The sequence below is a fragment of the Sorex araneus genome, chromosome X, assembly GCF_027595985.1.
Source record: "Sorex araneus isolate mSorAra2 chromosome X, mSorAra2.pri, whole genome shotgun sequence".
In the NCBI taxonomy this organism is placed as follows: domain Eukaryota; kingdom Metazoa; phylum Chordata; class Mammalia; order Eulipotyphla; family Soricidae; genus Sorex; species Sorex araneus.
In genome coordinates, this window is record NC_073313.1 from 130,342,035 (window position 1) to 130,358,491 (window position 16,457).

A 16,457-nucleotide genomic window follows, 5' to 3' on the forward strand; every position below is an offset into this window, starting at 1 on the left:
TTTGAAGGGCTATGAATCCCCACAACTAAAATTTAGTGTTATATGCTATTATTGGCTCAATTAAAATTGAAACTGAATAGGCACAAATTACAGGGAAGCAACTTTTAGGTAAATAGAAATGACTGCTTACTAAGGTATTCTGGAGGAAAAGAAGGTTTTCAAGAAATAATAAATCTCAGGGCTGGAGAGATAGTGCAGTAGGTTGGGCACTTGCACTCACTAGTCTCAAATTTATTTCTTAGTTTCTCCATATGGTTTCCCATGTCCAACAGGAGTGATCCTTGAACACAAAGCCAGGAGTCATCTCTGAGCACTGCCACTGTGTATTACCCCCAGCACAAAATAAACACAAACATAAAAACAAAACAAATTAAAGAAATAACAAATCTCATATTTTTGAGACACTATATACCTGTAGTTTGACAGAAAGTTTGCGAATATTGCATGAAGAGTTAGATTAGAAGACATTCCAACTGCAATTATGTGACAGAAAGCATCCAAATATTAAATGAAGAGATGAACTAAAAGACATTCCAACACTAGGAATGTGTCTATATAGTGTACAATGTAGATCATATAAAAATGGGTTTTTATATGTATAAAATGACATGAATTACTTAACTATAAGGGACAGATTTTCTTTCTTTCTTTTTTTGTTTCTTAGACCACAACTATAGGTGGAGCTACTCCTGGATCTGGGTTCATAGGATTGCTTCTGATAATGCTTGGAGGTCATGATTAAACCCAGACTTCCCATATACTTTCATTCATTCAGTTAGTTGAGTTGTTTCCAGTACCAACACAAAACATTTTAATATTATTTTGGAAGTAATTTCTGGGTAATATGTTATGTAAGCAAAGAATGAAATTTGTATGACTAAACTATATCCAAAAATATAATTTTCTAATTGTCTCTAGCTATCAATGCATTCAAAAATATTTTTTAAAGTAAGGGTCAGAGTACTAATACAGAGGGCAGGGCACATGCCTTGCTAGTTGCCAACCCCGATTTGATTTTCAGCATCACGTATTGTCCCAAAGCACCACCAGAAGCTCTATCCCTTAGCACAGAGCCAGACATAATCACTGAGCACTGCTGAGTGTGGCACAAAACCAAAAAACATGGTAAGAATTAAACTAAGCAAACTGGCAAAGCATGAAACTGGAGAAATCAGAGTATACCTTCCAAACAAAGATGAAATATTGCACTGATGCAATATATTAGTGAGACTAATATCACCACATTCCCTACCTACTCCTCATTCTCCTCCCCACACCCACTATCATCACCAGAGAGTATAGGCGCCAAGAAACAGTCCAGAGTTAAGATATGCAAAATAGACTTCTTCCAAATTAGAGAAGAATAGGTAAAACTACTGCTATTTCTGGATTATAATATATACGTAAAATTTTAAAATCCCCAGCCCTAAAATCCTAAAATCTTCAATCTTCTAAAATACTAAAATACTAGAAATAATAAGTTTAGTAAGGGAGTAGAATGCAAAAACAATTCACATAAGCCCGTTGCATTTCTATGTGCAAATAAAAAAATTAAAAATAAAGGAAAGGTGGGGCTGGAGCGATAGCACAGCAGGTAGGGCGTTTGCCTTGCACGCGGCCGACCCGTGTTCAAATCCCAGCATCCCATATGGTCCCCTGAGCACCGCCAGGAGTAATTCCTGAGTGTAGAACCAGGAGTAACTCCTGTGCATCGCCGGGTGTGACCAAAAAAAAAAAAAAAAGAAATAAAGGAAAGGGGCAGAGAGACATTACAGCACACAGGATGCTGTCTTTTTTATTATATTATTTTTGTTTTATTAGTTCAGAGTTATAAGCAATTATTTATAAACAATGTAAAATCTTTTCTTTATCAGTTCACTAGGTATAAAACATCAGTCAAATTAATACTTTTTAAAAAATATTTATTCTTTAATTAGTGAATCACCGTGAGGGTACAGTTACAGATTTACACATTTTTGTGCTTGTGTTTCCCTCATACAATGTTCGAGAACCCATCCCTCCATCAGTGCCCATTCTCCACCAACAGTAAACCCAGTATCCCTCCCACCCTCCAATCCCATCTCCCCCCACCCCACCCTGCCTCTGTGGCAGGGTATTCCCTTTTGTTCTCTCTCTCCAATTGGGTGTTGTAGTTTACAATAGGGGTGTTTAGTAGCCATTGTGTTCAGTCTCTAGTCTACTTGCAGCACTCATCTCCCTTCCCACGCGCGGTCTCCAAACATATTTTACTTGGTGTTCCCTTCTCTATCTGAACTGCCTTTTCCCCCAGCATGTGAGGCCAGCTTCCAAGCCATGGAGCCAACCTCCTGGTACTTATTTCTACTATTCTTGGGTGTTAGTCTCCTACTCTGTTATTTTATATTCCACAGATGAGTGCAATCTTTCTATGTCTGTCTCTCTCTTTCTGACTGATTTCAGCATGCTGTCTTGTATGCAGTAGGTCCAGTTAAATCTCAACACCACAGGAGTGATAGCTGAGTGAAGTGCCAGAATTAAACTATGAACACAGCCAGGTGTGGCCCTTCCCCCAAAAGATAGAAAAAAGAAAACATAATAAGAAAACAATAATGTATAACCACAGACACAGAGCAAGGGAAAGAATCATACGGACAGAACATAACAGTGTTGAAAGACACAGAAGACAAAAAGAAATAGGAAACAAGCATATGTTGACAGATTAGAAGAATAAGTATTTAAAATGGCTATTTTACTTGGAGCAATCTACATATTAATTTCAATTCCTTTTAAAATTCAAATAGCACCTCTTAAAGACATTTAAAAATAGTCTGGAACCACAAAGGATCTAATAACTGCAAAAGATAATACCACAAAAATTAAAAGGCAACCGAGAAACTTGGAGCAGGTATTTGCACAATACACATCTAACAAAGGATTACATCTGAAATATATAAATAGCTGACATAACATCACAACAGAAAAGCCAGCAACTCAATCAATATATGGACAAAAGATATATATAGATATTTCTATAAAGAAGAAGTACAGGTGGACAACAGACAAAGAAGAAAATGTTCAACACATATTATTAGGGAAATATAAACAAAAAACACAATGAGACATATACTCACACCTCTGAGAATTATCTGTCGAAAAAAACCTCTAGCAAAAAAAATTGCTGGGAAGGATTTGGGGATAATGTTAGTCTGATACACTGTTCTTGGGAATGTAAATAAGTACAGCTTCTGTGGGAAATGGTAAAGAATTTCCTTTAAAAATGAATATTCTTGAAGGGATGGGTTCCCGAACTTTGTATGAGGGAAGTATAAGCACAAAAGTGTATAAATCTGTAACTGTACCCTCACGGTGATTCTCTAATTAAAAATAAATAAATTATAAAAAAAATAAAAAATAAAAACCAATACTATAACTTCTCAAAAAAAATAAATAAAAATAAAAATGAATATTCCACATGATTCAGCAGCAGGAATTCAAAGAACATGCAAAGACTGATTCAAAATGATACTTTCACCCCTGTTATTATTACTATTATTCACAATAGTCAAAGAATAGAATCACACTACCTGTCCATCAACAAATGACTACATAAAGAAGGCCATGTGTATAGATTCAGTCAGCACCACTGTCATTAAAAAGATGATATGATGACTTTAGGAATAAAAGAAATGTATATTAAAAAGAATAGGCTGCTACATAAGTAAGTAAAAGACAAATGCTTATGGCTTCACTCATATTATGAGTAAGAATAATTAAAATGAGCAAATCATCTAAAAATAACAATCACAACACCTAGACATGGTGAAAACTATGGTGTTCATTACAGAGTGTGGAACTGTGGTAGAAGAAATGTGTTTGGGGGGTTATTTTGGGATTGGAAGGGACCAAATCTTTGATGGTGGGTGTAGTATTATAGATATATAGTGATGTGAAGCTAAAGCCCTGAAATTCATATTGTAAACCAGTAATAAATCAAAAAGACAAGAGTGACAAATTTTTATTATTCCTACCAATTAAATCTTTTCCATTTATATGTCATAATTAATTTCTTTAATGACCATTACAGAAATTAAACTGACAAATACAGAACCCTCAAAATAGCACTGCAGAACTAAAAATACAATAGAGGCAATAAAAAGCAGATTGATAGAGCGTAGAAATGAATCAATAAAATAAAGGGGGAAATGCATGAAACCATCCAAGAGGAATAAAACGGAAAGAAGAAAATAGAAAAATAAAACATTAGAACATTGTGTCATTTTGAATAAATAGAACATCTAATTATCTGGGAAATGAAAATCAAAATGACAATGAAATATCACCTCATCTGAGTTAGAGTACCTTACATCAAAAAATTCAGAAACAGTAAATTCTGGCAGTGGGTTAAAGTGGGTTAAATTAAAAAAAAAAAAACAACTTTTACGCACTGCTGTAGATCAGTTGCTTGATTCAGCCACTTTGGAGAACAACCTTTGGAGACTTCTCAGAAAGGTAAGAACAGAGGGGCCAGTCCAGCTGATAGTACAGTGCTTGCTGCCTTGCATGTGGCCTACCAGGGCTTGATCCCAGGCTTCCCATACAATGCCTCGTGCACCACCAGGAGTATTTCCTGAGTGCAGAATCAGGAGTAGCTCCTGAGAACTGTCAGGTGTGGCCCCCCAAAAGAAAAAAAACAACAAAAAATAGAGGGACAAGGCAGAAAATAGAGGAGCCAGACAAGGGCTGAAGACTAGAAGAAATTGGTGTATGGGAACACTGGTGAAGAAAAGTTGACACTGGTGGTGGGATTGATGCTGAAATCTTATGTGTCTAAAACTCAACTATCAATAACATTATAAATTGTGACTGTTTAAATAAAAATATTTTCAAAAAAATTAAAAATCTTACAATAATAAAATAGAGGGGCCAGAGAGATAGCATAGTGGATAAGGCTGTTGCCTTAGATGTGGAAGACCCAGGTTTGATCCCCAGAATTCTACGCAGGACCAATCAGGAGTGACCCCTGAGTGTAGAGCCAGAAGTAAGCCCTGAGCACTGCTAGGTGTCCCCCCCAAATAAACAAAAAGATTAAGAATAGAACTTTTCTTTGACTCTACAGTCCTACTCCTGAGCATCCAGTCTCCAAACATAAAACATTCATCAGAAAGTTTCTTTGCACCCAACTGAAACATTATTTACCATGGTCTGGAAACTACCCAAGTGCCCAACAACAGATAAAACAGGTTCAACAGATTAAAGACACTGGGCTATATAACCACAACAGAACACTGCTCAGCTCTGAGAATAGATTAAATGATGCCGTTAGCTGCAACCTAAAGGGAACTGAAGTCATCTTAAGTGAAGTGTCACTCATTTACAGAGTGAAAGGAAACAAAACAAGGACTTAGACAATTCCCAATAGAACAACCCTAAGATACAGTCACCAGAACTGTGACTTAAGAGTGCTGAGGGAGGTGGAAGAGGGGACCATTAGATAAAAGAGGAGGAACTCAGACACCCTGGTTGTCAGCATGGTGTATTGGACAAAAATATATAATAAAAATTCCACATCACCCAACAATATCCCTCCTGGATATCTACCCCCAAGAACACTAAACTAGTAATCTGTAAAGATATTTAAACATCTATCTTTATTGAAACATTCACAATAGCCAAGATGTGGGAACAACCCAAGTTCCCAAAAACAAATTAATGAGTCATGGATTTGTGGTATACATAGCAATTGGATACTACTTATCTATGATAAAAGATACTATCTAGTGTCCTGCTATCTGGTTAGAATTGGAGTCTAGAATTATTTTATTCTTAATATCTGTTGTCCCCGAGTTCACATTGCTTTCTATCGTATGTGAACATAAAGTACTGATATAAACTGCTGGCTAGAGTTTACAATTTCTTCATATTTTACTTTGTAGTCAAATTTAATCTTTAACCCACAAATTCTGTACAGGGTTAGATAAAAATAAATGCTATTTTTTCATTTTTATTTGTTAAATACTTTTCTTATTTGATAATTTTTTGAAGTCTGAGAGTGAAAAATAAGCTAAGACACTAAATGGTCAGTCATTTTGCACTGAAATAAAAACAGACTTAATTTCCCTATGAAATAGTATGTCTTGTTGCTAGTCTTTGTTTATTTCCTCTTCATTAGGCACTGTGATATACAAAGCTGCTTACAATACTGTTTCAGGCATACAATGTTACCTCCTCCAACCCTTCAACCTGTGACCCCAACCCTCTACCAATGAACACAGGTTTCTTCCCAAACCCAACCTGACTCCTTAATGATACATTTAAAATTTTAATTATTGTAGTTTGGGTCCCTTGCTGTCATTATTTTGGGGTCTAGTGGCTTCAATATATAGATACCTCTCCTTTACACCACAACTAAGGCCCATGACCCTGTTCCTATGTGACTTCCAGCTATCCTCGTGATTCACCCCTCCCTATGGCTCCTTCCTTGGCACGTCTATTTTTGTAATCGAGAGCCAATGTTTTGCCCACTCCTTGGATATGTTATTCTATATACCAGAAATCAGTGAGAGAATCTAGTGTTTCTCCTTCTTTCTATGTTGCTTCACTTAACATGATATTCTCCAGCTCCATTTCAGTTGAAGCAAACTGCATGATTTCACATCATTCCTATGGCTACATAGCATTTCATTGTGTGTATGTATCACAACTTCATTAACCATTTTTCTGTTGTTGGGCATCTGGGTTTTTTCCATATACTGCCTGTTGCAAGAAGTGCTGCTATGTAGGTGGGCATATACCTTTTTGAATGAATGTTTTCTTGTCCTGTGGGTAGAGGCCAAGCAGTGGGGATGTTAAATCATATGGGAGATCTAAGGAACGTTTTTTGAGAAACCTAATATCGTTTTCATTTGACCGAATCAGACAGCATTCTCATCAGCAGAGGTTGAGAGTCCTGTTTCAATCACTCCCTGCCAACACATATGTTTCTTGACTTTCTAATACATGCCATTCTCATTGTTGTGATGTGATATCTAATTGTGTTTTTTTGGGATTTCTATGTTAATAAATGATAATGAACATATTTCCTATGTCTTCTGTTCATTCTTATGTCTTCTTCCGAGAAATATTTGTTAATTTTCTTACCTCAGTTACTGGATTTATAGATGCTGATCTTTATGAGTGCCTTGTATATCTTGAATATAATATTAACCTATTAGCTGATGTATTGTGTGCAAATATTTTCTCCCACTTTTTAGGGCAACTTTTAATTTTCTATGTGGGTTTTTTTTTCATGGAGAAACCTTTTAACTGAATGCAATCCCCTTTATTTACTTTTGTTTCTGTCGTCTTTGCCAATAGTGTCATGTCCTGAAAAACTTCTTTGAGGTAAAAATGCTGGATTATTCTGCCAAAAGCATTATTATTCTGATGCATGCATAGAATGATATCATTTGCATGTTTATCAATATATTTTAATTATACACAAAAATATCAGGAAATGTGTATGCCCCACTTGAAAGGCCAGTTTTCTATATTGACTTAAATAAGCATTTTTTCCAGTGACCTCTTCCCCAATAACATACATGGATATTGCATCATTATGTTGCAACATCAGTCCCTGTTTTATTCTTTCTCCCAAATTATGACACTTAACATATGCTGGCCACCAGGTTTCTTGCATATGCAATGGTAACATTTTGCCAACTAAGCATGACTATTAGTCATACATGACACCCAGAAAACTGATAAAAAGTGTCATTTTATTTAATATAGGAAGCCTGATATTTCAGAATTCTATGATGAATATACACAATAAGGAATATTTTCACAAAATAAGTAATAGATATTCAGTGTTATTACATATAAAACTCAAGTATGATGTAGCTCCAGTGTATAATTATTTTAAGTTTTAAAATATGCAATTACATGGGGCCAGAGAGTACACCAAGTAATGAACTTGCTTTGCATGTGTCAGACTAGGAATCTATTCCTGGCAGTATATATAATCCCCTGAGCACAGAGCCAAGAGCAAGCCTTGAGTACAGCAAGATGTCGATCAAACATCTTCCCACATTAAAATAAAATATATGATTCTCTTATGTATATTACCATTAGATATTTTTAAAACATTTATGTCACTACGAAAAATAGTAAAATGTGACTTACAGTATTATGAAGACTATATTTGACTGCTTCCTTACTGTTGAATCAAGTGAAAATCTATTAATTTTCAAATGCTTTCAACCAGTTTGTGTCAAAGAAATTTCTACAATCCAGTTACAATGTGCATCTCTGCTGAGCTTTAGTTAAAATTAGGAAAGTCTTATTTAAGCCAGAGAGCTAATAGAACCAATAAGGAACTTGCCTTGTGTACAGCCAACCCAAAGTAAATTCCTGGTACTGCATTTAATTCCTGGAATGATACTTACATCACTGCCAGGAATGATTCCTGAGTATCCAGCCAGCAGTAAACCTTCAGTATAGCCCTGAGCATAGAGCAAGGAGTAAACCCTACATACAGCCAAGTGTCTCTCCCCCTAAAAAGAAAAGTTTGTTTCAAGTTGTTACCCTTTCATGACTAACAGAAACAAATAAAAACTTTCTTTTAAAAGACTGAAGACTTTATTTTTCATTCTTTTGAGATAACATCCTCCATATTAATGGCCTAGTGAAAAATTTCCTGAGCTTTTGCTTGCTGTCCACCCATACTGTGAGATTAATCAACTGGCTGACATTTTTAGCCCTATTCAGAGCAGGAGACAGATACTCTCCCTTTTTGCTAGTATCTGTCAGCTTCCACACCCAACTTCTGTCATATCAACAGGCCTAGCAATGCGTCTGCTGAAGGACTTGGCCACGACATATGAAACCACTTAACAATTCCACTGAGCAAATCTCACCGCTCACATTTATACTTCCTGTCACAGACACAGAAGGAAAAGAGAAGCTAATTTCCTAATCCCTCCAAGTCTTCCAGGTAATCCTAAAATATTCACACTCAGAACAACAAACACACTGCAATTCCAATAAAGAGGAGACATAGGAACCCAACAAATTCAGTGAACAAAAACAGTAACATAGAAGGCACAACCAACACCAATTAGTTCTGTAAATCCCTGGAAAATGATTTTAGTGTCCCTATGGTGAATATGAATAATTAGCTCAAAGAAATAGTGGCACAGGTACTTAGCAAAGCACAAGAACTTAGGAGAGAAGAAATAATAAAATTGCATACAGAAATGGAGAGCATGGCAAGTGATATAAAAGCTTGGTAGATGCTCTAAATAGCCGGATAACAGAACCACAGAAAATGATTAAGAAGCTCCTTCTCGAGATGGAAGAAACATCTAGAAAACAACAGAAGATGATTAAAAGTCTGAAAAGAATGGAAGAGCATTCTAGAGAACTATGGGATGAGTTCAGGAAGAACAGTATAGGAAACATCGGACTCCTTGAGGAATAGGAACGTGAATTTGATGAAGAACCAGTAGTTAAAGTAATCATAGTTAAGATTTTCACAGAATTGAGAAATATAGGCAACCAAGTGCAAGAGCTTTGATGTGTTCCAGTAAAAAAATAGACTAAAATATGGGCACTTTAAGACATGTGCTCCGAATGGCAAAAAAAGACAGACAGAATATTGAAAAGTTTTTTTTCACTGTTCATGTCCACTACAGTCTGTGGGTCCTGCTCACCCCCACTTAGGAGGAGATGCTGGGCTGCCGCAGCAGCCCAGGCACCCTACACTTCCATGACTCAAAGGAGCAGGGACGGTGGGGAGAATATCAGCCTTCAATCGGAAGCCCTTCGTGTAAGGAGGGCTGGCCTCCACCACAGCAGGATCCCGTACATTTCCAGTTGATTTAACCAGGACACGACTCCAAATTCAAGGCCAAACTAATGACTCCAAGTTCACAGTAATTCAGTGCCGAGGAATGCTGCATGCACTGGAGAGGATCTGCAGAGGAAGGACTGAAAGTACTGTATTCAGGGATCACCCCGGCTATGCTGCACCAAGCATCTTCTGGCACCATCAAAATCCACAGCTACCAGATCCTGAAAGCAGTTATTTTTGGACCAGCTTGATGATGAAACCCTAGTGATAAATGTGGGGTATGGAATTCTCTCTGGAATCATCTTTTCAATCATTGGTAATCCAACTGATGTTTTGAAAATGCAGATGCAGGCACAGAGCAATACCATTCAAAGTGGAATGACTGGCAACTTCAACATTTCCCAACAAGAAGGAACAAGAGATGAGTGGAAGGGCATGTCCCTGACTGCTCAGAGGACCCATCACCAAGAGCTCCTCATTCTCTTTGATCTAGTGGGAGACACTGTGTATACCCATTTCCCGTCAGGCTTGGGCGGTGGCCTCTCTGGGGCCCTGGCCTCAACTCTGTTGATGTAAGAACACGCATGATAAATAAGAAAGTCCTTCCAGATGGCAGAAGCTCTGGCTACAGGGGGATCCTGGATTACCTGTTACAGGTGGAAGAATGAAGGATTTTTTGCTCTGTACAAAGGGTTTTGGCCATACTGGTTGAGACTTGGTCCTTGGAATATCATTTTCCTTGAGACATGCGAGCAGTTGAAGAAACTGGATTTGTGACAAGTCAAGGCAGCACTGAGCCATGCTCTGGGAAATGCTCACTTTTGGCACAGTGACACCCCCTGCATTTCACACTGCTTCTCACTGCTTGGCTGGTCCGATTCGGGGGTGTGAACCACAGAGAAAGACAGGGTTAGTGCCAATGGCTGTGTGTGAGCTTCGGTCCTGGCAGCCAACGTCTGGCAGCATCACCCTCACACCCAGACTCTAGTCCTGACCGTTAAAGTGCCCTTCAGCAGCAGAGATTGCATGTGAAGTGAGTGCATGCTCCCTTCTAACTGAAGAAAACTTGCCAGAAAATTGGAAGGTGTGCTTAGCTGACAGGAGATCAGAGCCTCATCCACCCCAGAGAGCTCCTGAGAATCCAGACTGTCCTGAAAAAGTCCCAGCATAACCCGGGAATAGACTTGACTGGAGTAAGCCAGGAGAGTTAGTTGTTGTGGCACTGGCAGGGACCTTTGCTTCTTGTCAGCTGAATAAATTATAACATTTGCATCTAATGGGCGAGGGATCCCTGAAACCTTGCACTGTTTTATAGTTTCCTATTAGGACAGGATCTGGGAAACCATTTCCTACTTTTTAGTTTGGGGAAAATTTTTTTAAATATTTCTTACTCTGGACTTGCTAATTAGTTCAGATGGAACATAGTTGCTTATGTTTTAAAAACCATTTCTTCGATAGATCTGTTTATCCAGTTTTATAAAAAAATAATATTGAAAATAGAAAGAACAAAAAATAAATTTCCATATAAAGGAAGACCCATGTGAATTACAGATCTAACAGATGAGTCTTTATGAAGCAGATTGAAATGGAGGGATAAAGTATTCAATGAAATGAACACCTCACCAAGGATAATCTATCCAGCTGAATTATGATTCATATTTGGAAGAACATTATGGAGTTTCATGGACAGGCATGAGCTTAGGGAATTCATAGCCTTGAAAAATGTTTTGTAAGAAGGGTTAAAGGATCTTCCTTAAAAGAGAATACAAACTTCCTAACAAGTGGAATTGAGTTTTGAACTCAGTCATGGCACTTTTGGATGCCCTCTACTTGACTAAGAAATAAACGCACATTTATTTCTACCTTGCTAAGAGATTTTGTACATTTTAAATAATTAACATTTCATTAAAAAGAAACAATCTCTATTTTAATGACAAATTAATATATAGAATATTCTATATCTAATCAGTATTTTCTACTTTATAGAGGTTATTACAATATTTTACTTATTAATGGAGAAACTTAAACAGTATATATTCCGATGTAAAGTCAAAATTCCATTTCTAAAGATAAAACAATTTAATAATTCTTTTCAGATTGTGCCTTTTAAATTTTCTTCGCCCTTAGTAAATTTTGCATTTGTAGGATTTACCTATTTCATGGAAAATTGATAGCACAGTGGGTAGGGCCTTCACCTTGCATGCGGCCGACCCGGGTTGGATTCTTCCACCCCTCTCAGAGAGCCCAGCAAGCTACCGAGAGTATCTCGCCCGCACACCAGAGCCTGGCAAGCTACCCGTGGCATATTTGATATGCCAAAAACAGTAACAACAAGTCTCACAATGGAGACGTTACTGGTGCGAGCTCGAGCAAATTGATGAACAACGGGATGACAGTGACAATGACAATGATGGAAAATCGAAAGCACATTAGAACAGAATTATCCACAATATTAATTTTTATTTATATACTTTTATACATGTGATACATATATGTGTGTATATATACATATATATATACCTTTTGAAAGAAATGTACTTTATCAACCTAACACAGATTTACAATTTTGTGGAATCTCAAGTGATGAGATTTATTCACTTATATATGTGTAGGTATGACCACTTACACACACATAGATCTCGTCCATATGTAGAAATAAAAAAAGGAAACATAATAGTGGAATAAGAAATGGTCAATATGTCATCACTTCTGAAGACTTTGTTTATAGAACTGTATTGACATGGGAGAGCAGGGTTGACAGCCATCTTTGGAATCCTTATCAGTAGGTTCTCTAATGATGGATATGGTATTGGAATGATGCATGCATGAAAAGTGTGTTTAAAAGTATTGTAACTCCAATATCTCAATAAAAATGGTTAAAACGTTTTAAATAAAATAAAATTTTCATAAGGTGCTGGAGAGAAAGTATACTGGATAAGACAATTGCCTTCCTTGTTTATGGCTGACACCACAGGCTTCATTCCACCACTACATATGTTCCCTGGTCATCACTAGGAGTAATCCCTAAGCCTAGCTGTGTCTGCACCCCCCACAAAGAAAACATAAATAATTTTATATTGAAAGATCACTTAATTTTAATTCTAAATAGGATAGTAAAATTTTATTTTAAAAGTAATTCACAAAATTTTTATAAAATAATGTGTTTTTCATTAAAAAAACCTAAAAATTCAATTTAAGCCATCACATCTCTTATACTGAATAGATAAATGGATATATTTATGTTAGGATCAGTTTGATTGAAAACTATTCTATTTTCAAGAGCTGATGATAGTGTCAAAAGGAATCATAGTTTTAAAAAAATGTTATAACTGACTCACATACTAGATGAAAACAAATGGATAACTATAGCTAATGTTTCACATGCAGAAACATTTTGACTTTCATGTACAGAAATATTCTATCTTATATCATCTTTGTTACATATGCAAGTTTAAAATATCTGCGTACTTATACTTAACCTTTATTCATGATATAATTGGTGTTTATTTTTGAGTTTTTATTGGGATTATAATTGTTCACAAAAGTGTAAATGTACATACATTTCAGTGATATAATGTTACCATGGCATATTCACCATCAAAGTATCTGGATTCCTTTTTCAATGTCCATAGGACTCTTGTCAACCCCTCCTTTGTAACCTGAGTTCTGTTGTCAGAATCTAAGCATTTGTTTTTGTTTGGTATTGGCTGTTCCATCCCTTGTTTCTTTTTATAACACAAATGAGTGAAATAACGTTAATTTTTTTCTTCTGATTTACTTCACTTAGCATACTAGTTAGGATAGAAAAGGGACCACTATCACAATGATAATTGAAATAATCACTCTGGACAAGAACTGTGTGCTGAAAGTAGACAACCTTCTGGTACCTGTATTGCAAATCATAATGCCCAAAAGGAAAGAGAGAGACAGATTGAGAGAGAAAGAAAAAAAATTCCTGCCATAGAGACAGCCTGGGGGGAGGAGTTGGCAGGAGAAAAACGGGTGGCTTTGGTGGTGGGAAATATACACCGGAAAGGGATGATGTTGGAACATTATATGACCGAAACTCAATCATGAATAACTTTGTCAGTGTGTATCTCACGATGATTAAAAATAAATGAATAAATAACAAAAAGAATGAAAAAAACTTAAATTACTTACCTAACAACTGTAAATTAATGGGCATTTTTTTAAAAGCAGGCATACTACTGCAAGCAGACTGCTGATGTTGCACAGGAATAGAGCATCTGACAAATCACTAGAAATGGACAGCTCTATACCTATCCACCCATCAGGCCTTCAGAACATGGATAAATTCTAACCTGAAATATACTATCCTCAAGATTGACAAACTGGGATCACAGCTATCCATGGTCATTCACAAGATTGAATTCACTGTCTGTGAGCATCCTGTTCTTTCAAAACTGTTAAAAGAGCACTCATGGCTGCCAAATGTCAGGATTGTGATTAATTACTAACCAGATCTTCAGAATAGATGAACTAAATCAGTACTCAGGCCAACATGGAGGTCCATACTCAAGCACAACCAGGAGTGGTGAAAAAAAATAAAGAATTAAGCCACATCAATAGCTGGCCACAACTGCCCAGGGAGATTCTCAGCTACAACAGATATTTGTAATCTGAGATTTCAGAGCAACATTCGATTTTAAATTGTCTGGGAAAAATACTTTAATAGGATCAGTAAGTTCAATGAAATTTAATGGGGGAAAAATAAAAGAACAAAGAAGAAACTAAAAACGCAATAGTAGAACTCAGAATTAGAATAGAAGAAACCAAAAATTTAATCAGTGACCTCAAAGATAAATACAAGATATCATTAATTTTGTGAAGGTTAATATTTTTTTCCACTCTGGAGAAACCCGCATTCTCTGTTGAACATGTATCTAGCTGTGTTTTTCTTTCTCTTCTATCTAAATTTATTTTAATAAAACTATTCTGCTTCACTTTTGAAAACAGGTAATGTACATAAGGGAGCTAGTAAGGTATTTGCCTTGTATCTGCCTGACCTGCATTCAATTCCCAGCACCACATAATGACCCTGGATCAGAGGCAGTATTAAACCCTCAGCAAAATCAGGTGTGGTCTAAAATGCATAAACGATTTTAAAAATTGTAATGTAAAAGAAAATGAGAAATAATGGAGTAGCATAGGAGGTGAACATGAGGAAAGTAAAGACAAACAACTTCTGAAACAAAAATTCCAGGAGAATAAAAGGGGGAAGAATTGCTAATGGAAGAAATAGTTGCTGAGAACTTCTACAATCTAAAGAAGGAGATAGATTTTATGATCCATGAAGTCCAAGGAATGGCAAGCAAAATAAATTGAAATAGAAAACAGAATGACATATTTTAATAAAAAAAACCTGCAAGAATGGGAGACATCGACTCCTTAAAGCTACAAGAAGGAAACAAACATTTCTAAGGGTCACTCAACTCCATTAGACTTAGCAATTGTCTCAAGTAAAGTAGTATTATCAAGAAAGAGGTGGAATGACATATTCAAAGTAAGGACCAAAAAGAACCCCAAAGAAGAATCCTCTATCCTAAAATGCTATCATTCATATTTGAAGATTTTAAGTATCAATAACAACATTCTCAGACTAACTATGGCAAAACATACTTGTTGCTCTAAGTCAACTCTGCAAAGTATATTGGATGTTCCCCTATAAAACTTAAATGTCATATAGAACAATGAACCAAAATTCTCATTAAAAAATGACAGGGAAATTTTATCATATAATTTATCTATATGTCAATGGAATAATTTTTATTTATAAAAATTAAAAATTGGGGCCTGAGTGATAGTACAGTGGGTAGGTCTAGCATATGACCAACCCTTTGATCCCCAACATCCCATCTGAGCCTTCCAGGAGTGATTCCTGAGGGCTGACCAGAAGTAATACTGACTACCACTGAGTGTGGCCCAAAAACAAAGAAAGAAAGAAAGAAAAGAAAAGAATAATTGGATCTATATAAAAACAAGATCCAACTACTTCCTGCTTACAGGATATGCACATGTATTCACAATAAACACAACTTAGAATATAAAGATGGAAAATAATCATTAAGTATAATATCATGCTAGAAATTGCAGGGATAGCCATGCATTTTTCAAGACAAAAATGACACTCAAACTTTTAAGATATATGGATAGATATTACACATATGTTAAAGAGATAATAGATCAAGAAATATTAACTCTTAGGGGCTGGAGCAATAGCAGAGCGGGTAGAGCATTTGCCTTGCACGCTGCTGACCTGAGTTCGATTCCCAGCTTCCCATATGATCCCCTGAGCACCGCCAGGGGTAATTCCTGAGTGCAGAGCCAGGAGTAACCCCTGTGCATCGCCGGGTGTGATCCAAAAAGCAAAAAAAACAAAAACAACAACAAAAACACAAAAGAAATATTAACATTTATCAGAATATATGTACCAAATAAAGAAGCAGAAAAGTTTATAAAACAACTGCTACTGAATCTGAAAAGATGCGTTGATGAAAAAACAAGCGTAGTGGTAGAATCGATCACCTCATTATTGTCTTTGATAAAACAACCAGAAGGAATATCAATAGTGAAATAAGAGCCCTGATTGAAGAATTCGAAGAACTAGGTCCTCCACCCTCAAAAGCTA

At 36.4% G+C, this 16,457-nt stretch overlaps 1 protein-coding gene and 1 pseudogene across 1 annotated transcript in view; one reads left to right on the plus strand and one right to left on the minus strand.

The window, feature by feature from the left end:
* PCDH11X (protocadherin 11 X-linked) overlaps positions 1–16,457 on the minus strand; it is a 318,686-nt gene that overhangs the window by 262,919 nt on the left and 39,310 nt on the right. The window lies entirely within an intron of this gene.
* On the plus strand, positions 9,762–10,585 carry LOC101554488 (kidney mitochondrial carrier protein 1-like; annotated as a pseudogene).